At 44.2% G+C, this 23210-nt stretch overlaps 10 non-coding genes and 1 pseudogene across 10 annotated transcripts; all 11 read left to right on the forward strand.

Moving 5' to 3' along the window:
• Positions 1 to 4629: 4629 nt before the first annotated feature.
• On the forward strand, positions 4630 to 4816 carry LOC141230299 (U2 spliceosomal RNA). Its single transcript, XR_012296849.1, has one exon. It is a non-coding gene; the product is annotated as a U2 spliceosomal RNA (small nuclear RNA).
• Positions 4817 to 5931: 1115 nt separating this feature from the next.
• On the forward strand, positions 5932 to 6122 carry LOC141230473 (U2 spliceosomal RNA). The gene has a single exon (XR_012296934.1). It is a non-coding gene; the product is annotated as a U2 spliceosomal RNA (small nuclear RNA).
• A 1115-nt stretch (positions 6123 to 7237) lies between these two features.
• Positions 7238 to 7428, forward strand: LOC141230474 (U2 spliceosomal RNA). The gene has a single exon (XR_012296935.1). It is a non-coding gene; the product is annotated as a U2 spliceosomal RNA (small nuclear RNA).
• Positions 7429 to 8543: 1115 nt separating this feature from the next.
• On the forward strand, positions 8544 to 8734 carry LOC141230475 (U2 spliceosomal RNA). The gene has a single exon (XR_012296936.1). It is a non-coding gene; the product is annotated as a U2 spliceosomal RNA (small nuclear RNA).
• A 1115-nt stretch (positions 8735 to 9849) lies between these two features.
• On the forward strand, positions 9850 to 9965 carry LOC141230416 (U2 spliceosomal RNA; annotated as a pseudogene).
• A 524-nt stretch (positions 9966 to 10489) lies between these two features.
• Positions 10490 to 10671, forward strand: LOC141230281 (U2 spliceosomal RNA). Its single transcript, XR_012296833.1, has one exon. It is a non-coding gene; the product is annotated as a U2 spliceosomal RNA (small nuclear RNA).
• Positions 10672 to 11789: 1118 nt separating this feature from the next.
• Positions 11790 to 11980, forward strand: LOC141230224 (U2 spliceosomal RNA). The gene has a single exon (XR_012296778.1). It is a non-coding gene; the product is annotated as a U2 spliceosomal RNA (small nuclear RNA).
• A 1118-nt stretch (positions 11981 to 13098) lies between these two features.
• LOC141230477 (U2 spliceosomal RNA) lies at positions 13099 to 13289 on the forward strand. Its single transcript, XR_012296938.1, has one exon. It is a non-coding gene; the product is annotated as a U2 spliceosomal RNA (small nuclear RNA).
• Positions 13290 to 14404: 1115 nt separating this feature from the next.
• On the forward strand, positions 14405 to 14595 carry LOC141230478 (U2 spliceosomal RNA). The gene has a single exon (XR_012296939.1). It is a non-coding gene; the product is annotated as a U2 spliceosomal RNA (small nuclear RNA).
• Positions 14596 to 15710: 1115 nt separating this feature from the next.
• On the forward strand, positions 15711 to 15901 carry LOC141230174 (U2 spliceosomal RNA). Its single transcript, XR_012296730.1, has one exon. It is a non-coding gene; the product is annotated as a U2 spliceosomal RNA (small nuclear RNA).
• Positions 15902 to 17016: 1115 nt separating this feature from the next.
• LOC141230479 (U2 spliceosomal RNA) lies at positions 17017 to 17207 on the forward strand. Its single transcript, XR_012296940.1, has one exon. It is a non-coding gene; the product is annotated as a U2 spliceosomal RNA (small nuclear RNA).
• Positions 17208 to 23210: the final 6003 nt, after the last annotated feature.

Consider the following 23210-nt stretch of genomic DNA (forward strand, 5'->3'; position numbering starts at 1 on the left):
ATGTGAAGACGGAGTTAGAGGATTTTTCGTTGGAGGAGAATCAGATCTTGGATATTCTGTTCAAGTATGGGACGATCATTGAAGAGGACATTTTTTGTATGCAAGAAATCAAGTTTAAAAAGGTATTTGACGTAACACTGAAGTCTGAAGAAAAGTGTATTTGTCTTCTCAAGAATTGGGAAGGAAAAGAAATTGGAGTTAATGCTCTTTTTGCTGGAAGGCCGAAAAAGGTGGTTATCTGTATGGATGACCCCTTTGTAGAGATGGAGGAAGTGATGGAGTTTTTGAAGCCATGGAGTATTTTGGTAAAATTCCAGAAGGACTACTTAAATAAAGTGGGAGTCTGGAATGGGAAGAGAAGTTTCCTAGTTTGGGAAAATGGACAAAATGAACTAAGTTTAGGAAGGATTGTTATAAATGGTAAATGTGGATTCAGTTATGTGGAAAATGGTAAAAGAAGAATTGATAATGGGAAACCTGGATTTTGTTATGAGGAAGGTGGGAAAAAAGAGGAGAAAGGGAAAAAGATATTTGAAGAATCGTTTGAAGATTGTAAAGAGAAAGAAGACAAAGATATACAAGTAGTTGAAAATAAGAAGGAGTTTGTGGGAGAGAAGCAGGAGTTCTCAGGAGTTGGGGACTCTATGTTTTGCAGACTGGAGAGAGTACCTAGAAGTAAAGACTAGAGATGAGCGGTGTTCGACTAGAACTGTTCGCCAATCTCAAATTCGAGCTGTTTTGGGCGGTGTTCGAGTTGTTCGACGAACCCGAACGATTTGCAAAAAATTCGGCTGTTCGAGGTTATGTTCGATAACTGTTCGTGCACCAAAAGCGTGTCCTGCATGTCTGGCGCTATTTAGAGCACCAATCATGCAGGGATTGTCTGCCACTCACTGTAATGCCACAGCCATGGTGGTTGTGGCATTACAGTGATTGCCCAAATCGATGGGAACAGTGCCAACAGTGAAACATGAAAAGCCGGCAATTCAGCAGCGGCATACACCTGTACCCGACAATTTAGAACCGAAAGAATAGAGCTTCACACATAGATTAGATAGATATAAACATGTCAGCCACATATATACGAAGTACAGTGAAAGTGCTGCTTACTGTACTTGTCATTTAGCGTAAAGGATTTATCAAAAAAAATAATAGTGTTTTCATGCACTGTCTCTTTAAAAAAGCCGGCCGGCAATTCAGCAGCGGTACCCGACAATTTAGAATAGAAAGAATAGAGAATCACACATAGATTAGATAGATAGAAACATGTCAGTCACATATATATGAAGTACAGTGACAGTGTTGGTTACTGTACTTGTCATTTAGTATTAAAACAAAGGATTTATTATTAAAAAAATTGGCGTGGGGTTCCCCTTAATTTTAGGCTCTAGCGGAGGTTAAGCAGACGGCTGGGGCAGATGTTTGAAGCCTGGGAAGGGGGTAATACCCACGGAGCTTCCCAGGCTACTAATATCAGCCCCCAGCTGAATACATAGCCTTTACTAGCTATTAAAATGGGGGACCCCCCCAAAAAAATGACGTGGGGTCCCCCCTAATTTAATAGCTAGCAAAGGCTAGGCAGACAGCTGGGGGCTGATATTAATAGCCCAGGAAGGGAGCCATGAATATTGGCCCCCTCCCAGGCTAGAAACACCAGCCGTCAGCCGCCCCAGAAATGGCGCATTCATAGGATGCGCCAATTCTGGCACTTAGCCTCGCTCTTCCACGCTGCCCTGGTGCGGTGGCAGGGGGTAATAGGGCTGGGGTTGATGTCAGCTTATAATGCCAGCTGACATCAAGCCCAGGTTAGTAATGGAGAGGCGTCTATAAGACACCCCCATTACTAACCCCATAGTCAAAGTTAAAAAAAACACAAACACCCAGAATAAAGTCCTTTAATTGAAATAAAGACACAATCCTTTATTGTTCTAAATTAAACCATACTTACCGTCACGCCCATTCCAGCTGAAGCCAACGATCTCCTGCAATAAAAGAAAAATAATAAAGCAACCTCATCCTTACCTTTCCATGGTTCCCACGACAGCTTCAGCTCTGCTACATCGAGATGACAGGCTGGACCGCAGCAGAACGCTGCCATCCAGCCTCTCATCCCGCAGACACTGAGAAGCGCAGGCTTGCTTGCGCTGCTCAGCGTCTCTCTGTGACGACATCCAGATGAGCCGAGGTCATGTCCAATGAACTCGGCTCACCTCATGCACGTCACTGACAGCGTGGGAAAATTCTCACGCTGAAGTGCTGAGTGCAGGAGAATTCTCCCACGCTGTCAGTGATGTGCATGAGGTGAGCTCATGTCCAATGAACTCAGCTCACCTCCTGCACGTCACTGACAGCGTGGGAAAATTCTCCTGCAATCAGCGCTTCAGCGTGAGAATTTTCCCACGCTGTCAGTGACGTGCATGAGGTGAGCCGAGTTCATTGGACATGAACTCGGCTCATCTGGATGTCGTCACAGAGAGACGCTGAGCAGCGCAAGCAAGCCTGCGCTTCTCAGTGTCTGCGGGATGACAGGCTGGATGGCGGCGTTCTGCTGCGGTCCAGCCTGTCATCTCGATGTAGCAGAGCTGGAGCTGTCGTGGGAACCATGGAAAGGTAAGGATGAGGTTGCTTTATTATTTTTCTTTTATTGCAGGAGATCGTTGGCTTCAGCTGGAATGGGCGTGATGGTAGGTATGGTTTAATTTAGAACAATAAAGGATTGTGTCTTTATTTCAATTAAAGGACTTTATTCTGGGTGTTTGTGTTTTTTTTAACTTTGACTATGGGGTTAGTAATGGGGGTGTCTTATAGACGCCTCTCCATTACTAACCTGGGCTTGATGTCAGCTGGCATTATAAGCTGACATCAACCCCAACCCTATTACCCCCTGCCACCGCACCAGGGCAGCGTGGAAGAGCGAGGCTAAGTGCCAGAATTGGCGCATCCTATGAATGCGCCATTTCTGGGGCGGCTGACGGCTGGTGTTTCTAGCCTGGGAGGGGGCCAATATTCATGGCTCCCTTCCTGGGCTATTAATATCAGCCCCCAGCTGTCTGCTTAGCCTTTGCTAGCTATTAAATTAGGGGGGACCCCACGTCATTTTTTTGGGGGGGTCCCCCATTTTAATAGCTAGTAAAGGCTATGTATTCAGCTGGGGGCTGATATTAGTAGCCTGGGAAGCTCCGTGGGTATTACCCCCTTCCCAGGCTTCAAACATCTGCCCCAGCCGTCTGCTTAACCTCCGCTAGAGCCTAAAATTAAGGGGAACCCCACGCCAATTTTTTTAATAATAAATCCTTTATTTTAATACTAAATGACAAGTACAGTAACCAACACTATCACTGTACTTCATATATATGTGACTGACATGTTTCTATCTATCTAATCTATGTGTGATGCTCTATCTTTCTGTTCTAAATTGTCGGGTACCGCTGCTGAATTGCCGGCCGGCTTTTTTAAAGAGACAGTGCATGAAAACACTATTATTTTTTTAAATAAATCCTTTACACTAAATGACAAGTACAGTAAGCAACACTATCACTGTACTTATTATATATGTGACTGACATGTTTCTATCTATCTAATCTATGTGTGATGCTCTATCTTTCTGTTCTAAATTGTCGGGTACCGCTGCTGAATTGCCGGCCGGCTTTTTTAAAGAGACAGTGCATGAAAACACTATTATTTTTTTAAATAAATCCTTTACACTAAATGACAAGTACAGTAAGCAACACTATCACTGTACTTATTATATATGTGACTGACATGTTTCTATCTATCTAATCTATGTGTGAAGCTCTATTCTTTCTGTTCTAAATTGTCGGGTACAGATGCTGAATTGCCGGCCGGCTTTTTTAAAGAGACGGTGCACGAAAACACTAATATTTTTTTTAATAAATCCTTTACACTAAATGACAAATGCAGTAACCAACACTGTCACTGTGCTTCTTATATGTGTGACTGACATGTTTCTATCTATCTAATCTATGTGTGAGGCTCTATTCCTTCTTGTCTAAATTGTCGGGTACCGGTGTATGCCGCTGCTGAATTTGCCGGCCGGCTTTTTTAAACAGAGTGTCTTCTGAGCAGTTTGTCAGCTTTTGGACACCTTTGCAGGTGTTTTCTATGTGTTTCTATGTGTTTTTGTTTGCCTGCCATTGGTTTTAACGGTGTTCGACGGTGTTCTAAGGTGTTCGACGAACAGTTCGACGAACAGTTCCTCGAACATCCCGGTGTTCGACGAACCGAACCGAACCCGAACACTACGGGGGTGGCTCAACACTAGTAAAGACGTTAAGGAAAAAAGGAAGGTGGATGATAAGGGAAAAGAGAAAGTAATGCAGGATTGTGTTGATACCAGTGCTGAAGCTGAAGAAGATGAAAAGATTTTGCTGCAAGGTTTTGACTGGAAATTGTTGGACATGTCATGGAGGAAGAAGAAACGTGGAAGAAGAAAAATGTTGAGTTGATGTTTTTGTTGGAAGTTTTTTGTTGTTGATGTAAGGATATGTTATGTTATGTTTTATTTATTAATTATCATTAAATTTTCTTAAAAAAAACAAAAAGTTGAATTCGGATGATGAAGGCGTAGGCGACATTTTTTTGGTTATCCATGCAAATGGAATTTAATTTATGTCGCGTCTTCTGACGCATTCAATTAAAAAAATCTGTTCTTATCAGTTTAATATCTGATACGTCCCCTATCTGGGGACCATATATTAAATGGATTTTTAGAACAGGGAGATGGAAAAAGAGCTTGCTCTGTCCACTCCACGCATTGACCTGGTATTGCAGTATCTCCAGGACCGGTGCACCCCTTCTTTAATGCAGTTTCTAAAATCAGAAAGAATTGAATTCAATGTTTTTTGTTCATTTTGCTTGTTTGTCGGATTTTGGGATGGACTCTTTGGCTTTGCTTTTCTTCTCCTCATTGGATTTTTCATGTTCAAAGTTGCAGAAGCCAGATTCCAAGCTCATTTTGGTTCAACTTCAGCAACTGTGCATTGCATTGCCATGTAATGTGATGCAATGCTATCTTTCTAGCTCTCCCTTTTTACTTCCTTTTGGATAAACAGACATATTAGGCAAGCATTTTGGAGCTTTCACCTAAATAACTACAGGTGGTGAGATAAGCTGCACAATATAATTGACCTTTCAGTATATTGTTGCACACACACCATCTATTTAGCAAATGCCCTTGTTATCAACAGCAGCCTTTTAAACTCACCTGAGCTAACAGGTATGTGCGCTGGTTACTCTGCTGCGCTTAAAATTTCTTTTTTGGTTTGCTACAATGCCTTTTCTGAAACGTTGTCTCCTTCTGCTGGAACACTGACTTCTTTCATTTAATGCCTGCAGACTATAAAAGAGAACCCAACCCAAAAAGTTTGGTTGATTAGTCTGTGGCATTCTGTTAAACTGTTGCTTATGGCGGTCTCTGTGAGCTTCTCAGCGACATTCAGCCAGCCAGGTATCCTGCCTGCAGTAGATGGAATGTGGCAATGGAACGCTGGCTGCGCGTGTCATAATAGGCTCTGAGCCTTTATATACCTGTGCACAGCAGCAGCCACCTTCAGTCTGCTGCTGGACAGCCAGCAGCAGCAGCAGCAGGAGAGGTATGTAATCAGGAGCCCTCCTGCTAAGGGTAGACAGCTGCTCGTTCCACCCCACCCCCCGCCTTAATTGGTTCTCCTCCCTTCCAACGGTGTTGAGGCGGGTGGGAACAGCAGGGGGTGAAGGTGCTGTGTTTAAAGAGGTGGAGTTATGCAGATCTAAAACGCGTGGATTGCAGCAGCAGCAAGCCGAAAAGTGCAGGCATGTAAGGGATCTAGAGGTTGACAACATGTCTTCTTAACGGGAGTCCAGGAGCTCATCTCCACAAATGGACTTTTCAGGATCCTTGGGTGGCTCCGTAGTTTGAAACCAATTCTGGTTATCGCTTCTCGGCCTTTTGGCTAAGATCAAGTGTAGTATCTGTTCTTATCAGTTTAATATCTGATACGTCCCCTATCTGGGGACCATATATTAAATGGATTTTTAGAACAGGGAGATGGAAAAAGAGCTTGCTCTGTCCACTCCACGCATTGACCTGGTATTGCAGTATCTCCAGGACCGGTGCACCCCTTCTTTAATGCAGTTTCTAAAATCAGAAAGAATTGAATTCAATGTTTTTTGTTCATTTTGCTTGTTTGTCGGATTTTGGGATCGACTCTTTGGCTTTGCTTTTCTTCTCCTCATTGGATTTTTCATGTTCAAAGTTGCAGAAGCCAGATTACAAGCTCATTTTGGTTCAACTTCAGCAACTGTGCATTGCATTGCCATGTAATGTGATGCAATGCTATCTTTCTAGCTCTCCCTTTTTACTTCCTTTTGGATAAACAGACATATTAGGCAAGCATTTTGGAGCTTTCACCTAAATAACTACAGGTGGTGAGATAAGCTGCACAATATAATTGACCTTTCAGTATATTGTTGCACACACACCATCTATTTAGCAAATGCCCTTGTTATCAACAGCAGCCTTTTAAACTCACCTGAGCTAACAGGTATGTGCGCTGGTTACTCTGCTGCGCTTAAAATTTCTTTTTTGGTTTGCTACAATGCCTTTTCTGAAACGTTGTCTCCTTCTGCTGGAACACTGACTTTTTTCATTTAATGCCTGCAGACTATAAAAGAGAACCCAACCCAAAAAGTTTGGTTGATTAGTCTGTGGCATTCTGTTAAACTGTTGCTTATGGCGGTCTCTGTGAGCTTCTCAGCGACATTCAGCCAGCCAGGTATCCTGCCTGCAGTAGATGGAATGTGGCAATGGAACGCTGGCTGCGCGTGTCATAATAGGCTCTGAGCCTTTATATACCTGTGCACAGCAGCAGCCACCTTCAGTCTGCTGCTGGACAGCCAGCAGCAGCAGCAGCAGGAGAGGTATGTAATCAGGAGCCCTCCTGCTAAGGGTAGACAGCTGCTCGTTCCACCCCACCCCCCGCCTTAATTGGTTCTCCTCCCTTCCAACGGTGTTGAGGCGGGTGGGAACAGCAGGGGGTGAAGGTGCTGTGTTTAAAGAGGTGGAGTTATGCAGATCTAAAACGCGTGGATTGCAGCAGCAGCAAGCCGAAAAGTGCAGGCATGTAAGGGATCTAGAGGTTGACAACATGTCTTCTTAACGGGAGTCCAGGAGCTCATCTCCACAAATGGACTTTTCAGGATCCTTGGGTGGCTCCGTAGTTTGAAACCAATTCTGGTTATCGCTTCTCGGCCTTTTGGCTAAGATCAAGTGTAGTATCTGTTCTTATCAGTTTAATATCTGATACGTCCCCTATCTGGGGACCATATATTAAATGGATTTTTAGAACAGGGAGATGGAAAAAGAGCTTGCTCTGTCCACTCCACGCATTGACCTGGTATTGCAGTATCTCCAGGACCGGTGCACCCCTTCTTTAATGCAGTTTCTAAAATCAGAAAGAATTGAATTCAATGTTTTTTGTTCATTTTGCTTGTTTGTCGGATTTTGGGATGGACTCTTTGGCTTTGCTTTTCTTCTCCTCATTGGATTTTTCATGTTCAAAGTTGCAGAAGCCAGATTACAAGCTCATTTTGGTTCAACTTCAGCAACTGTGCATTGCATTGCCATGTAATGTGATGCAATGCTATCTTTCTAGCTCTCCCTTTTTACTTCCTTTTGGATAAACAGACATATTAGGCAAGCATTTTGGAGCTTTCACCTAAATAACTACAGGTGGTGAGATAAGCTGCACAATATAATTGACCTTTCAGTATATTGTTGCACACACACCATCTATTTAGCAAATGCCCTTGTTATCAACAGCAGCCTTTTAAACTCACCTGAGCTAACAGGTATGTGCGCTGGTTACTCTGCTGCGCTTAAAATTTCTTTTTTGGTTTGCTACAATGCCTTTTCTGAAACGTTGTCTCCTTCTGCTGGAACACTGACTTCTTTCATTTAATGCCTGCAGACTATAAAAGAGAACCCAACCCAAAAAGTTTGGTTGATTAGTCTGTGGCATTCTGTTAAACTGTTGCTTATGGCGGTCTCTGTGAGCTTCTCAGCGACATTCAGCCAGCCAGGTATCCTGCCTGCAGTAGATGGAATGTGGCAATGGAACGCTGGCTGCGCGTGTCATAATAGGCTCTGAGCCTTTATATACCTGTGCACAGCAGCAGCCACCTTCAGTCTGCTGCTGGACAGCCAGCAGCAGCAGCAGCAGGAGAGGTATGTAATCAGGAGCCCTCCTTCTAAGGGTAGACAGCTGCTCGTTCCACCCCACCCCCCGCCTTAATTGGTTCTCCTCCCTTCCAACGGTGTTGAGGCGGGTGGGAACAGCAGGGGGTGAAGGTGCTGTGTTTAAAGAGGTGGAGTTATGCAGATCTAAAACGCGTGGATTGCAGCAGCAGCAAGCCGAAAAGTGCAGGCATGTAAGGGATCTAGAGGTTGACAACATGTCTTCTTAACGGGAGTCCAGGAGCTCATCTCCACAAATGGACTTTTCAGGATCCTTGGGTGGCTCCGTAGTTTGAAACCAATTCTGGTTATCGCTTCTCGGCCTTTTGGCTAAGATCAAGTGTAGTATCTGTTCTTATCAGTTTAATATCTGATACGTCCCCTATCTGGGGACCATATATTAAATGGATTTTTAGAACAGGGAGATGGAAAAAGAGCTTGCTCTGTCCACTCCACGCATTGACCTGGTATTGCAGTATCTCCAGGACCGGTGCACCCCTTCTTTAATGCAGTTTCTAAAATCAGAAAGAATTGAATTCAATGTTTTTTGTTCATTTTGCTTGTTTGTCGGATTTTGGGATGGACTCTTTGGCTTTGCTTTTCTTCTCCTCATTGGATTTTTCATGTTCAAAGTTGCAGAAGCCAGATTACAAGCTCATTTTGGTTCAACTTCAGCAACTGTGCATTGCATTGCCATGTAATGTGATGCAATGCTATCTTTCTAGCTCTCCCTTTTTACTTCCTTTTGGATAAACAGACATATTAGGCAAGCATTTTGGAGCTTTCACCTAAATAACTACAGGTGGTGAGATAAGCTGCACAATATAATTGACCTTTCAGTATATTGTTGCACACACACCATCTATTTAGCAAATGCCCTTGTTATCAACAGCAGCCTTTTAAACTCACCTGAGCTAACAGGTATGTGCGCTGGTTACTCTGCTGCGCTTAAAATTTCTTTTTTGGTTTGCTACAATGCCTTTTCTGAAACGTTGTCTCCTTCTGCTGGAACACTGACTTCTTTCATTTAATGCCTGCAGACTATAAAAGAGAACCCAACCCAAAAAGTTTGGTTGATTAGTCTGTGGCATTCTGTTAAACTGTTGCTTATGGCGGTCTCTGTGAGCTTCTCAGCGACATTCAGCCAGCCAGGTATCCTGCCTGCAGTAGATGGAATGTGGCAATGGAACGCTGGCTGCGCGTGTCATAATAGGCTCTGAGCCTTTATATACCTGTGCACAGCAGCAGCCACCTTCAGTCTGCTGCTGGACAGCCAGCAGCAGCAGCAGCAGGAGAGGTATGTAATCAGGAGCCCTCCTGCTAAGGGTAGACAGCTGCTCGTTCCACCCCACCCCCCGCCTTAATTGGTTCTCCTCCCTTCCAACGGTGTTGAGGCGGGTGGGAACAGCAGGGGGTGAAGGTGCTGTGTTTAAAGAGGTGGAGTTATGCAGATCTAAAACGCGTGGATTGCAGCAGCAGCAAGCCGAAAAGTGCAGGCATGTAAGGGATCTAGAGGTTGACAACATGTCTTCTTAACGGGAGTCCAGGAGCTCATCTCCACAAATGGACTTTTCAGGATCCTTGGGTGGCTCCGTAGTTTGAAACCAATTCTGGTTATCGCTTCTCGGCCTTTTGGCTAAGATCAAGTGTAGTATCTTTTGAAAAGGCAGTTTTGTCCTTGGGCTGCCCTAGTAAATTGATGCATATTACACACTGGTTTGGTGCACTTGTTAGTACGCCAGGTGGCTCATAGAGTTATCTGATGGAAAACATGGCCCTCCAGGATCGAAGTCACTAGGCTGGGTAAGTGTGAGGGCTTTGGAGCAATGTGCCCCAGGATTAGGCGCCCTGGTGGGAGTCCAAGCTTACTGGGACTGGGAACCCCAGAAAGACTTGGCTTCGTAGCACGCCGCACCTTTGCCAATCATACTTTCTGAGCAACCCTCCCTATTCCTGGCCTCCGGGCTAGGAAGGGGAATTTTTATAAACCCGGTCGGAGGTCCGGTCAGCTTTGGGCTGAGAAACCAACACAGGCTCCAGCTCCACTAGGGTGGCAGCCTAGATGGAAGCTGGGAGCACGAAAACGGCTCTTCTCCGGCTTCGGCTAGGGAGAGCATCGGAGATCCCTGACCCTCGCTGTGGCCTTCTGGCTCGGAGGGATGGGGATGGTTTATTGGGGACCCTCTCCTCCGGGAAGGGTCCACATGAATCCTCGCCTCGTGCACTGTTTTGGTGTGACTTCGGTCACATTTTTCAGTGCCTTGGATGCAGCTTCAATCAAAAAATCTGTTCTTATCAGTTTAATATCTGATACGTCCCCTATCTGGGGACCATATATTAAATGGATTTTTAGAACAGGGAGATGGAAAAAGAGCTTGCTCTGTCCACTCCACGCATTGACCTGGTATTGCAGTATCTCCAGGACCGGTGCACCCCTTCTTTAATGCAGTTTCTAAAATCAGAAAGAATTGAATTCAATGTTTTTTGTTCATTTTGCTTGTTTGTCGGATTTTGGGATGGACTCTTTGGCTTTGCTTTTCTTCTCCTCATTGGATTTTTCATGTTCAAAGTTGCAGAAGCCAGATTACAAGCTCATTTTGGTTCAACTTCAGCAACTGTGCATTGCATTGCCATGTAATGTGATGCAATGCTATCTTTCTAGCTCTCCCTTTTTACTTCCTTTTGGATAAACAGACATATTAGGCAAGCATTTTGGAGCTTTCACCTAAATAACTACAGGTGGTGAGATAAGCTGCACAATATAATTGACCTTTCAGTATATTGTTGCACACACACCATCTATTTAGCAAATGCCCTTGTTATCAACAGCAGCCTTTTAAACTCACCTGAGCTAACAGGTATGTGCGCTGGTTACTCTGCTGCGCTTAAAATTTCTTTTTTGGTTTGCTACAATGCCTTTTCTGAAACATTGTCTCCTTCTGCTGGAACACTGACTTCTTTCATTTAATGCCTGCAGACTATAAAAGAGAACCCAACCCAAAAAGTTTGGTTGATTAGTCTGTGGCATTCTGTTAAACTGTTGCTTATGGCGGTCTCTGTGAGCTTCTCAGCGACATTCAGCCAGCCAGGTATCCTGCCTGCAGTAGATGGAATGTGGCAATGGAACGCTGGCTGCGCGTGTCATAATAGGCTCTGAGCCTTTATATACCTGTGCACAGCAGCAGCCACCTTCAGTCTGCTGCTGGACAGCCAGCAGCAGCAGCAGCAGCAGGAGAGGTATGTAATCAGGAGCCCTCCTGCTAAGGGTAGACAGCTGCTCGTTCCACCCCACCCGCCGCCTTAATTGGTTCTCCTCCCTTCCAACGGTGTTGAGGCGGGTGGGAACAGCAGGGGGTGAAGGTGCTGTGTTTAAAGAGGTGGAGTTATGCAGATCTAAAACGCGTGGATTGCAGCAGCAGCAAGCCGAAAAGTGCAGGCATGTAAGGGATCTAGAGGTTGACAACATGTCTTCTTAACGGGAGTCCAGGAGCTCATCTCCACAAATGGACTTTTCAGGATCCTTGGGTGGCTCCGTAGTTTGAAACCAATTCTGGTTATCGCTTCTCGGCCTTTTGGCTAAGATCAAGTGTAGTATCTGTTCTTATCAGTTTAATATCTGAAACGTCCCCTATCTGGGGACCATATATTAAATGGATTTTTAGAACAGGGAGATGGAAAAAGAGCTTGCTCTGTCCACTCCACGCATTGACCTGGTATTGCAGTATCTCCAGGACCGGTGCACCCCTTCTTTAATGCAGTTTCTAAAATCAGAAAGAATTGAATTCAATGTTTTTTGTTCATTTTGCTTGTTTGTCGGATTTTGGGATGGACTCTTTGGCTTTGCTTTTCTTCTCCTCATTGGATTTTTCATGTTCAAAGTTGCAGAAGCCAGATTACAAGCTCATTTTGGTTCAACTTCAGCAACTGTGCATTGCATTGCCATGTAATGTGATGCAATGCTATCTTTCTAGCTCTCCCTTTTTACTTCCTTTTGGATAAACAGACATATTAGGCAAGCATTTTGGAGCTTTCACCTAAATAACTACAGGTGGTGAGATAAGCTGCACAATATAATTGACCTTTCAGTATATTGTTGCACACACACCATCTATTTAGCAAATGCCCTTGTTATCAACAGCAGCCTTTTAAACTCACCTGAGCTAACAGGTATGTGCGCTGGTTACTCTGCTGCGCTTAAAATTTCTTTTTTGGTTTGCTACAATGCCTTTTCTGAAACGTTGTCTCCTTCTGCTGGAACACTGACTTCTTTCATTTAATGCCTGCAGACTATAAAAGAGAACCCAACCCAAAAAGTTTGGTTGATTAGTCTGTGGCATTCTGTTAAACTGTTGCTTATGGCGGTCTCTGTGAGCTTCTCAGCGACATTCAGCCAGCCAGGTATCCTGCCTGCAGTAGATGGAATGTGGCAATGGAACGCTGGCTGCGCGTGTCATAATAGGCTCTGAGCCTTTATATACCTGTGCACAGCAGCAGCCACCTTCAGTCTGCTGCTGGACAGCCAGCAGCAGCAGCAGCAGCAGGAGAGGTATGTAATCAGGAGCCCTCCTGCTAAGGGTAGACAGCTGCTCGTTCCACCCCACCCGCCGCCTTAATTGGTTCTCCTCCCTTCCAACGGTGTTGAGGCGGGTGGGAACAGCAGGGGGTGAAGGTGCTGTGTTTAAAGAGGTGGAGTTATGCAGATCTAAAACGCGTGGATTGCAGCAGCAGCAAGCCGAAAAGTGCAGGCATGTAAGGGATCTAGAGGTTGACAACATGTCTTCTTAACGGGAGTCCAGGAGCTCATCTCCACAAATGGACTTTTCAGGATCCTTGGGTGGCTCCGTAGTTTGAAACCAATTCTGGTTATCGCTTCTCGGCCTTTTGGCTAAGATCAAGTGTAGTATCTGTTCTTATCAGTTTAATATCTGATACGTCCCCTATCTGGGGACCATATATTAAATGGATTTTTAGAACAGGGAGATGGAAAAAGAGCTTGCTCTGTCCACTCCACGCATTGACCTGGTATTGCAGTATCTCCAGGACCGGTGCACCCCTTCTTTAATGCAGTTTCTAAAATCAGAAAGAATTGAATTCAATGTTTTTTGTTCATTTTGCTTGTTTGTCGGATTTTGGGATGGACTCTTTGGCTTTGCTTTTCTTTTCCTCATTGGATTTTTCATGTTCAAAGTTGCAGAAGCCAGATTACAAGCTCATTTTGGTTCAACTTCAGCAACTGTGCATTGCATTGCCATGTAATGTGATGCAATGCTATCTTTCTAGCTCTCCCTTTTTACTTCCTTTTGGATAAACAGACATATTAGGCAAGCATTTTGGAGCTTTCACCTAAATTACTACAGGTGGTGAGATAAGCTGCACAATATAATTGACCTTTCAGTATATTGTTGCACACACACCATCTATTTAGCAAATGCCCTTGTTATCAACAGCAGCCTTTTAAACTCACCTGAGCTAACAGGTATGTGCGCTGGTTACTCTGCTGCGCTTAAAATTTCTTTTTTGGTTTGCTACAATGCCTTTTCTGAAACGTTGTCTCCTTCTGCTGGAACACTGACTTCTTTCATTTAATGCCTGCAGACTATAAAAGAGAACCCAACCCAAAAAGTTTGGTTGATTAGTCTGTGGCATTCTGTTAAACTGTTGCTTATGGCGGTCTCTGTGAGCTTCTCAGCGACATTCAGCCAGCCAGGTATCCTGCCTGCAGTAGATGGAATGTGGCAATGGAACGCTGGCTGCGCGTGTCATAATAGGCTCTGAGCCTTTATATACCTGTGCACAGCAGCAGCCACCTTCAGTCTGCTGCTGGACAGCCAGCAGCAGCAGCAGCAGGAGAGGTATGTAATCAGGAGCCCTCCTGCTAAGGGTAGACAGCTGCTCGTTCCACCCCACCCGCCGCCTTAATTGGTTCTCCTCCCTTCCAACGGTGTTGAGGCGGGTGGGAACAGCAGGGGGTGAAGGTGCTGTGTTTAAAGAGGTGGAGTTATGCAGATCTAAAACGCGTGGATTGCAGCAGCAGCAAGCCGAAAAGTGCAGGCATGTAAGGGATCTAGAGGTTGACAACATGTCTTCTTAACGGGAGTCCAGGAGCTCATCTAAACAAATGGACTTTTCAGGATCCTTGGGTGGCTCCGTAGTTTGAAACCAATTCTGGTTATCGCTTCTCGGCCTTTTGGCTAAGATCAAGTGTAGTATCTGTTCTTATCAGTTTAATATCTGATACGTCCCCTATCTGGGGACCATATATTAAATGGATTTTTAGAACAGGGAGATGGAAAAAGAGCTTGCTCTGTCCACTCCACGCATTGACCTGGTATTGCAGTATCTCCAGGACCGGTGCACCCCTTCTTTAATGCAGTTTCTAAAATCAGAAAGAATTGAATTCAATGTTTTTTGTTCATTTTGCTTGTTTGTCGGATTTTGGGATGGACTCTTTGGCTTTGCTTTTCTTCTCCTCATTGGATTTTTCATGTTCAAAGTTGCAGAAGCCAGATTACAAGCTCATTTTGGTTCAACTTCAGCAACTGTGCATTGCATTGCCATGTAATGTGATGCAATGCTATCTTTCTAGCTCTCCCTTTTTACTTCCTTTTGGATAAACAGACATATTAGGCAAGCATTTTGGAGCTTTCACCTAAATAACTACAGGTGGTGAGATAAGCTGCACAATATAATTGACCTTTCAGTATATTGTTGCACACACACCATCTATTTAGCAAATGCCCTTGTTATCAACAGCAGCCTTTTAAACTCACCTGAGCTAACAGGTATGTGCGCTGGTTACTCTGCTGCGCTTAAAATTTCTTTTTTGGTTTGCTACAATGCCTTTTCTGAAACGTTGTCTCCTTCTGCTGGAACACTGACTTCTTTCATTTAATGCCTGCAGACTATAAAAGAGAACCCAACCCAAAAAGTTTGGTTGATTAGTCTGTGGCATTCTGTTAAACTGTTGCTTATGGCGGTCTCTGTGAGCTTCTCAGCGACATTCAGCCAGCCAGGTATCCTGCCTGCAGTAGATGGAATGTGGCAATGGAACGCTGGCTGCGCGTGTCATAATAGGCTCTGAGCCTTTATATACCTGTGCACAGCAGCAGCCACCTTCAGTCTGCTGCTGGACAGCCAGCAGCAGCAGCAGCAGGAGAGGTATGTAATCAGGAGCCCTCCTGCTAAGGGTAGACAGCTGCTCGTTCCACCCCACCCCCCGCCTTAATTGGTTCTCCTCCCTTCCAACGGTGTTGAGGCGGGTGGGAACAGCAGGGGGTGAAGGTGCTGTGTTTAAAGAGGTGGAGTTATGCAGATCTAAAACGCGTGGATTGCAGCAGCAGCAAGCCGAAAAGTGCAGGCATGTAAAGGATCTAGAGGTTGACAACATGTCTTCTTAACGGGAGTCCAGGAGCTCATCTCCACAAATGGACTTTTCAGGATCCTTGGGTGGCTCCGTAGTTTGAAACCAATTCTGGTTATCGCTTCTCGGCCTTTTGGCTAAGATCAAGTGTAGTATCTGTTCTTATCAGTTTAATATCTGATGCGTCCCCTATCTGGGGACCATATATTAAATGGATTTTTAGAACAGGGAGATGGAAAAAGAGCTTGCTCTGTCCACTCCACGCATTGACCTGGTATTGCAGTATCTCCAGGACCGGTGCACCCCTTCTTTAATGCAGTTTCTAAAATCAGAAAGAATTGAATTCAATGTTTTTTGTTCATTTTGCTTGATTGTCGGATTTTGGGATGGACTCTTTGGCTTTGCTTTTCTTCTCCTCATTGGATTTTTCATGTTCAAAGTTGCAGAAGCCAGATTACAAGCTCATTTTGGTTCAACTTCAGCAACTGTGCATTGCATTGCCATGTAATGTGATGCAATGCTATCTTTCTAGCTCTCCCTTTTTACTTCCTTTTGGATAAACAGACATATTAGGCAAGCATTTTGGAGCTTTCACCTAAATAACTACAGGTGGTGAGATAAGCTGCACAATATAATTGACCTTTCAGTATATTGTTGCACACACACCATCTATTTAGCAAATGCCCTTGTTATCAACAGCAGCCTTTTAAACTCACCTGAGCTAACAGGTATGTGCGCTGGTTACTCTGCTGCGCTTAAAATTTCTTTTTTGGTTTGCTACAATGCCTTTTCTGAAACGTTGTCTCCTTCTGCTGGAACACTGACTTCTTTCATTTAATGCCTGCAGACTATAAAAGAGAACCCAACCCAAAAAGTTTGGTTGATTAGTCTGTGGCATTCTGTTAAACTGTTGCTTATGGCGGTCTCTGTGAGCTTCTCAGCGACATTCAGCCAGCCAGGTATCCTGCCTGCAGTAGATGGAATGTGGCAATGGAACGCTGGCTGCGCGTGTCATAATAGGCTCTGAGCCTTTATATACCTGTGCACAGCAGCAGCCACCTTCAGTCTGCTGCTGGACAGCCAGCAGCAGCAGCAGCAGGAGAGGTATGTAATCAGGAGCCCTCCTGCTAAGGGTAGACAGCTGCTCGTTCCACCCCACCCCCCGCCTTAATTGGTTCTCCTCCCTTCCAACGGTGTTGAGGCGGGTGGGAACAGCAGGGGGTGAAGGTGCTGTGTTTAAAGAGGTGGAGTTATGCAGATCTAAAACGCGTGGATTGCAGCAGCAGCAAGCCGAAAAGTGCAGGCATGTAAGGGATCTAGAGGTTGACAACATATCTTCTTAACGGGAGTCCAGGAGCTCATCTCCACAAATGGACTTTTCAGGATCCTTGGGTGGCTCCGTAGTTTGAAACCAATTCTGGTTATCGCTTCTCGGCCTTTTGGCTAAGATCAAGTGTAGTATCTGTTCTTATCAGTTTAATATCTGATACGTCCCCTATCTGGGGACCATATATTAAATGGATTTTTAGAACAGGGAGATGGAAAAAGAGCTTGCTCTGTCCACTCCACGCATTGACCTGGTATTGCAGTATCTCCAGGACCGGTGCACCCCTTCTGTAATGCAGTTTCTAAAATCAGAAAGAATTGAATTCAATGTTTTTTGTTCATTTTGCTTGTTTGTCGGATTTTGGGATGGACTCTTTGGCTTTGCTTTTCTTCTCCTCATTGGATTTTTCATGTTCAAAGTTGCAGAAGCCAGATTACAAGCTCATTTTGGTTCAACTTCAGCAACTGTGCATTGCATTGCCATGTAATGTGATGCAATGCTATCTTTCTAGCTCTCCCTTTTTACTTCCTTTTGGATAAACAGACATATTAGGCAAGCATTTTGGAGCTTTCACCTAAATAACTACAGGTGGTGAGATAAGCTGCACAATATAATTGACCTTTCAGTATATTGTTGCACACACACCATCTATTTAGCAAATGCCCTTGTTATCAACAGCAGCCTTTTAAACTCACCTGAGCTAACAGGTATGTGCGCTGGTTACTCTGCTGCGCTTAAAATTTCTTTTTTGGTTTGCTACAATGCCTTTTCTGAAACGTTGTCTCCTTCTGCTGGAACACTGACTTCTTTCATTTAATGCCTGCAGACTATAAAAGAGAACCCAACCCAAAAAGTTTGGTTGATTAGTCTGTGGCATTCTGTTAAACTGTTGCTTATGGCGGTCTCTGTGAGCTTCTCAGCGACATTCAGCCAGCCAGGTATCCTGCCTGCAGTAGATGGAATGTGGCAATGGAACGCTGGCTGCGCGTGTCATAATAGGCTCTGAGCCTTTATATACCTGTGCACAGCAGCAGCCACCTTCAGTCTGCTGCTGGACAGCCAGCAGCAGCAGCAGCAGGAGAGGTATGTAATCAGGAGCCCTCCTGCTAAGGGTAGACAGCTGCTCGTTCCACCCCACCCCCCGCCTTAATTGGTTCTCCTCCCTTCCAACGGTGTTGAGGCGGGTGGGAACAGCAGGGGGTGAAGGTGCTGTGTTTAAAGAGGTGGAGTTATGCAGATCTAAAACGCGTGGATTGCAGCAGCAGCAAGCCGAAAAGTGCAGGCATGTAAGGGATCTAGAGGTTGACAACATGTCTTCTTAACGGGAGTCCAGGAGCTCATCTCCACAAATGGACTTTTCAGGATCCTTGGGTGGCTCCGTAGTTTGAAACCAATTCTGGTTATCGCTTCTCGGCCTTTTGGCAAGATCAGTGGTGGTTTTCTGCTGCTGGTGTTGTTTGGAGGGCAGTTGTGACTGGGGTTCCCCCTTGTGGGGCCCTAGTGTGCGATTGAGCGGCGATTGTGTTTATCTGCTGTAAAAATGGTGGAGAAAACACGTGGATTAGAGGACTCGGTCTGTCTGAAGGTGGCTGCAGGTAATGAAGGAGAAATCGGTTTGGACCAAGTTTGCGTTGATGTCTTGAAGAACATTAATGGCTTGAAGGTAACGGATGTATTGGCACTGCAGGATTTTCAGAAACAAGGAATTTATGATATCACTTTTGTTTCTTTGAGTATTTGCCAGAGAGTCTACATGGAGTTGGTACGAATGAAGGAAGAAAAGGAATTGAAATGCCTAGAGTTTATTGCACTGGAACCTCTGTTCCAGCAGACATATAAGTATGTGGTTGTGCACATGTATAACCCTAAAGTTCCGGATGAGACTGTTTCCAATTTTTTAGCTCGGTATTGTAGTGAGGTTAAATTTTTGGGAAGAATGAAGAACAAATACAATTATCTAAATGGCAAGAGGAGATATGTTGTAAAACTGAGACCGGATGATAGAGCTATTGGGGGTGCCAAGAGCATTCCTGGACAGTTTTCTATCGGAAGAGAAAGGGGATTTTGTTTTTATAATGGACAGATGGAATATTGTAGGAAGTGTCATGAGTTTGGACATGTTCAGAAAGATTGTCCAGTGCAAGGTGATGTTTGTAGAGGTTGTGGGAAATCTGGGCATGTTGCAAGTGGTTGCCCAATGAATAAGGTGTGTGATTTGTGTGGACATGCAGATCACCTTGCAAGGAAATGTAGATTGTGGGCTCAGATTCCTAGGTCACAGGTGGACGCTGAAGAGAGGCAGAAGAAGACTCGGCAGGAAAGTGGGGAGGAGGGCGAAGGCTCAGACTCAGAGGGGGAAAGCCAAAAACAAGATGGTGGTAGGGGAAGAGACCATGCGGTGCCCAAGATGGAGGAAAAGGGGCGGAGCCAGAAGAAAGTTGGTTTGAGGGAGGGGCTGGAAGTAATAAACAAAGTAGCTGATGTGCATGGCCCGGGTGATGGGATGGATTTGTCTAATATGGCGGAGTCAGTGAATCCTGTTTTGGGAAGAGATGGGGGTGAGGAAATGGAGGTTTTGGAGGAGGAGGATTCTGATTCGGATGGAACTATAACCCCTCAGCAGCGTGATAGGGTTAACAGTGATTGGAGTGAAAATGAGGAGGAAGATGATGGCAAGGAGGAGAGTTATGCCTCCGCGATTAAAAGAAGTAAGGTGGAGGGGTGTTGGTCTGGGGGGCAGGAAGATCCAGTCTCCCTAAGACCAGGTTATTCTAACAGGGACTCGAGTTCTGAGTCGCCTGATATACGTAGAAAAGTGGGTGGCAGGAGTGGGTTTTCTCCTGGTTCATGATGGATCGGGTATGGTGGAGATTTTTTCCTGTTGTTATGATGGCGTTGTGTGTTGCTTCTCTGAATGTACGAGGGATTGGTTCTGCTTGTAGGAGAGCAGGGATACTGGAGTACATTGAGAGTGTGAATGCAGATATTGTCTGTCTGCAGGAATGTGTAATTAAATCTGCCCCGCATGAGAGTGAGTGGAATAAGGGGCAATCTTTTTGGTCCCCATGCTCAGAAAACAGGAATGAAGGGGTGGGCATTTTACTGTGTAATTCCAGTCTAAAGGTTTTAGAGTTTAAAGTAATCATACCTGGGAGATGTTTGTTTTTATTAGTGGATTTTTTAGGTCAGCGGGTACGGGTTTTTAATGTTTATGCCCCTGCTGATAAACAAGCAAGAGTTGGGTTTTTGGAGTCTCTAAAGTTGTTTTTACCAGGCAGAGACTTCACTATAGTGGCTGGAGATTTTAATTGTGTCAGATCCGCAAAAGATCGTAAGAGCTCTACGGAAGGTAGGACTGATGTTACGTCTAATATTTTAAATCAGATTGTGCAGGATTTACGCTACACGGATGCTGGTCTGATGGTTGGGCCAAGTGATAAGTTCACATACATATCAGACAGTGGACGTAGTGTTTCCCGAATTGACTATGTTTTTATGTCTGAAGGGATTAAGGTGGCCAAGTGCAACCACGTGATGACGACTTTTTCTGACCACAAGATGATAGTGGTAGATCTGTGTATAGCTGAGTCCCTGGCTTTTGGAAAGGGACTCTGGAAGCTGAACGTAAGCCTGCTGGAAGAGGAGAGTGTTAAGGTTGGTTTTAATAAAGTGTTTTTGTCTTGTGTGTCTGAACAGCACCTTTTTAAAGATTTGCTAGAGTGGTGGGACTGGGCTAAGGAGAAATTTGCATGTTATTTTAAAGGGGTGTGTTTTAGGAGAGCGAAAGCCAAAAGGGATCATGATGCTGCTGTTATTTCAAAATTGGAAGTACTCCATAAGTTTAAGAGAGCGGGGATGGAGGTGGATAAAGAGATTGCAGATTTGAAGGACGAACTGAAGAAGATACTTATTGAAAAAGGGAAGACTATTATGTTTAAGGCAAAAATAAAGCACATGGAGGAAAATGAGCAATGTTCGAGATACTTTTTTAAAAAATGTTTTAAACCTAAAGGGGTTTTTAAGTTTGTTTTTTCTCCTGCAGGGGAGGTATCTGGGGATGAGATGATTGGCAGTATTCTTTCCTTTTATGAAACACTCTTCTCTAACGATAGTAGAGCCAGTGATGCGGAAATTAATGATTATTGCAAAGTATTAACTAATAATATTCCTGAGGAGAAAATTGGGTTTTTAAGTGAGGAGGTTGGGAAAGATGAAATTAGACGGGCAGTGGATGGCTTGGCGAAAGGCAAGACGCCAGGCTGTGATGGTCTTCCTGCTGAATTTTATGTTAGATTTTGGGATATTATAGGTGTGGAGTTTTCCCGGGTGGTGCAATATGGTTTTACTCATGGGATTTTATCGGTTTCTATGCGTAGGGGGATTGTTACGCTGATTCATAAGAAAGGGGACATGAGGGATATTTAAAACTGGAGGCCCATAACATTGTTAAACAGTGATTACAAAATTATTTCTAAAATTGTGGCTGGTAGACTGGCAGATGTGATAGGTGATATGGTGGGGGAGTATCAGGCATGTGCAGTGCCTGGTAGGAAAATTTCAGATAATTTGCTGCTTCTAAGAGACTTAATTTATCAGGCTAATTTGAATAAGAATGCTCTTTTGTTACAGTCGGTGGACCTGGAGAAAGCCTTTGATAAAATATCACATAGATTTTTGTTCTCTGCTTTAAGTCACCTTGGTGTTCCGGATAAATTATTGATGGTCATTAAGAGTTTTTATTGTGGGGTCAGTAGCCAGATTTTAGTTAATGGGCATGTGAGTTCCAGTTTTAATATTTTATCGGGAGTTAGGCAGGGTTGTCCCCTGTCACCAATTCTTTTTATCTGTGTGGTGGAGGCCCTTTTAAAAAGTGTGCAAGTTGACAAGTGTGTGGCTGGTGTTTTTATTCCTGGGGGATCCGGGGGTCCAGTCAAGTCTTTAAGTTATATGGATGATATTGTTTTTACTTGTGGTTCACAGGCGGATCTCAATAGAGTGAATTTGCACGTAAGGATTTTTTGTTGTGTGGCTGGTATGGCGGTGAATTGGGGAAAGTGCCAGCTTTGTAACTTTGGGAGGCAGGTTGAGGTTAACGTGGCAGGAGTGGAGAGTAGGGAGGAAATTGAGGTTCTTGGTGTCATCTTTGAGAAGGAACTGAAAGGGAAAAGCAGCCTGAAGATTCTAGAAGACAAAATGGATCAGAAGTTGAACTTTTGGAAACTAAGGAACCTGTCGCTGAGAGGGAAAGTGCTGGTAATCAAGTCTGTGATTCTCCCGCTTCTGCTGTACACTGCTTTGATTTTCCCACCTGCTGTGCTTTGGACAAAGAGAGTGACAAGGAAACTGTTTATGTTTTTTTGGGGATCCAAAATGGAGAAACTAAGAAGAGGAATGGTTATGTGTTCTGTGGAAAATGGGGGTTGTGATTTTCCTAACATTGACTTATTTTTAAGAATGCATTATTTTTTGAACATTTATAAATTATCCCAGTGCAATAACAGGACTGCGGACATGTGCAAATATTTAGCAGGACGGCTTTTCCAGAAATGGAGCTGGTGTGAGAAGGATTTAAGAAAACCAGTTTCGTTTGTGATACCGTTTTTTTATGTGGTGCTTAGGTCCTTCTATGATCAAAATGGGATAAGCTCCATGGTTAGACCGGACAAAAAACTGATTGTCTCAGGTATTAAGAAGAAGGAGATGTTATGTGATGTGCCGTTTTGTAATAATGCACAGTCTGGACAGGTGTGGAAGCTTTTTTTCATGCGTGGAATCAGCAACAGACAGAAGGATGTAACCTGGATGGCGTTGCATGGATGCTTGCCAACAAGAGCTTTTTTGAATGACCGGGGGATAAAGGTTCAAGAACTATGTCCTAGGGAAGGTTGCAATAAGGTGGAAACAATACAGCATATTTTTTGGGACTGTTTTTTTGCTAAAAAAGTTTTTACCTTGTTGTCACGTATGTTTGTTGCTTTAGTTGGTTTTCATTGTTTCGATTTTGAAAGGATTTTAATAGGTCAAGATTTTAAGTACTCGCAAAGGAAGCGGGCAAGCTGGATTATTTTTGTCATATATAAAGAGGTTTTATGGGACGTTCGGAATTTGGTGATTTTTAAAAAGATTGTTTTTTCCCCCATGGAATGCAGAAAGATTTTTCTTGCTAGACTGTTTTATGCCTATTTATTGGATAAAAAGAAGTATGGTGAGACAGCAGCAGAGGCACTCTGGAACTTTTCACATTGGACTTCTTACAGTAAGTAACAGTTAATTGCAGGGTTGTGTTTTTT

This window comes from Phyllobates terribilis, unplaced genomic scaffold, assembly GCF_046119375.1.
Source record: "Phyllobates terribilis strain yellow unplaced genomic scaffold, ASM4611937v1 Scaffold_499__1_contigs__length_1316695, whole genome shotgun sequence".
Classification (NCBI taxonomy): domain Eukaryota; kingdom Metazoa; phylum Chordata; class Amphibia; order Anura; family Dendrobatidae; genus Phyllobates; species Phyllobates terribilis.